Here is a 1,833-nt window from a genome sequence, read left to right as displayed (position 1 = left end):
TAGAAGAGGGTCGGGATTTTAAAAATTCCAATTTCAGTCAGGGCTTAACCTGATAAGCAAAATCTGTGAGATGATTGGTTGATCGATCAATAGATAAATCTATAAGGACATACATGTATTACACGTAATTGACTTATATAACTGTGCAGCCCAGTGAAGCAGTCCCTGCAATACAGTACTGTCTTTGTATCTGAGGCAGGATCTTGAAGTCTTTAGGGCAGACAGAAAGAAAGTTAATAAGCAGGGAGAACTCCATGAACATAGGCCAGAACACAGCAGGATGAAGCGAAACTCGTGCTGGTTCTTGTTGCCTTGTACTTTGGTGGCAAGAGCATTCTGAAGATGCAGCTGCCTTTTGTCATTGAGATAAACACACTCACCTGGCTCGATGTCTGTTTCATGCCAAGGTGAGTTGGCATAACAATGATGATGTAGTTAGCTATCCAGCAAAAGGAACCTGTTGCCGCTTTTCTGACAGCCACAATCTCACAACAATCTTCCTCGTGGTGCATTCTCACTGGAAACATACAATAGATAGAATTCTGGAAATTGCAGTTTACTACAGTAAGTCTTTGCCACTTTTGTCTTCAACACCATGGCCACTTTCATCAGGATCCCAGTGGACAGAGTCAACATTGGCTGAGGAGGGAGGCTAGGTTATCTTGTTCATGTGATCATTGGATGGCTCCTCTGCTGAGATCCCCTTTTGGGTAGCATTCACATGGGGCGTGAATATTTTCACATTCTGTGCTCGTGTAGATGGTTCTATACCCCTATCTCCTCCCCAGACCTCTTTGTCATTCATTTTTCAATTGTGTTCCTTCCAAGTACCTGACTCCCCAGGCGAAACTTTGGCTGTAGTCTATCAATCTCTAAATGAGTATATAATCATAACTGTCCAGCTTCTGCTTCTCTAGGGAACGCTGCCTAATATACCCCTTCTACTAAAGTCAGGTCTCAATCCCATCCTACTCCTGGTAGTTAGTAGAGAATGCCCTCCAAATGGGATTATAGATACAGGTTTGTAAAACCCATAATTATAACATATCACATAAGGAATTACAGCTAGAAAGGCCATACTAATTGACTATAACTCAGTATCTCATTGTAGTTTTGATTTACATCTCTGTCATCTAATGAAACTGAGCATATTTTCATTTGTTTAAGGGCCATTTAAAAATCCTCTTTGGTGAAATGTCTTGTGTTAGTCTGCACTGACTAGAAAAACAAATCCAGAAACACTCATATGTGTGTAAGAGAGAGCTTTAGATCAAAAAAGAGCAATTGTATATTAAGAAAACATCCCAGACCAGGATAGATCAAGTCCACAAGTCCAATATTAGCCCATATGTCCAATGCTAGTCCACAAATTCCCCTTCACTTGTACAACACTTGCCAAATGCAAGAAAATCACAGAGAAAATCCTTAAGAAAATTCTTATGGATCCAATGGCAGTGGAAGCACCTTATTGCTGGCGCAGGTCTCTATGTGGCTCCTCCAGCTCTCTGAGTGTGGCTCTTCAAAAGGAAGGTCAAGCAGAGACAGACAGAGGGCTCTCGCAGAGCTTAGCAAGTCTCCATGGGGCTTGTCAACAGGAAGACAAAGGCAGAGAGAAAGGAAATTCCCAAAATCCTCATGAGAAGGCCATTCCCACAGGAGGTAGCATCAGGCTGTGACAGGATTGACAGGCTACATTCCACCCTTTCACTCCTTTTTTTTCTTTTTTTGACAAGGCAGGTAGGCAAATTTTAATCAGTAAGAAAAGTAGAGCAAGAAAGACCAGAGGACTGTGAAACTCTAAAATAGGAAGCTATGAGAATATAAAGTACGGGG

Source organism: Echinops telfairi, unplaced genomic scaffold (assembly GCF_000313985.2).
Source record: "Echinops telfairi isolate 266 unplaced genomic scaffold, ASM31398v2 ScPeMD7_34;HRSCAF=130, whole genome shotgun sequence".
Taxonomy (NCBI): Eukaryota; Metazoa; Chordata; class Mammalia; order Afrosoricida; family Tenrecidae; genus Echinops; species Echinops telfairi.
Note: the sequence above shows the minus strand (reverse complement) of the source record.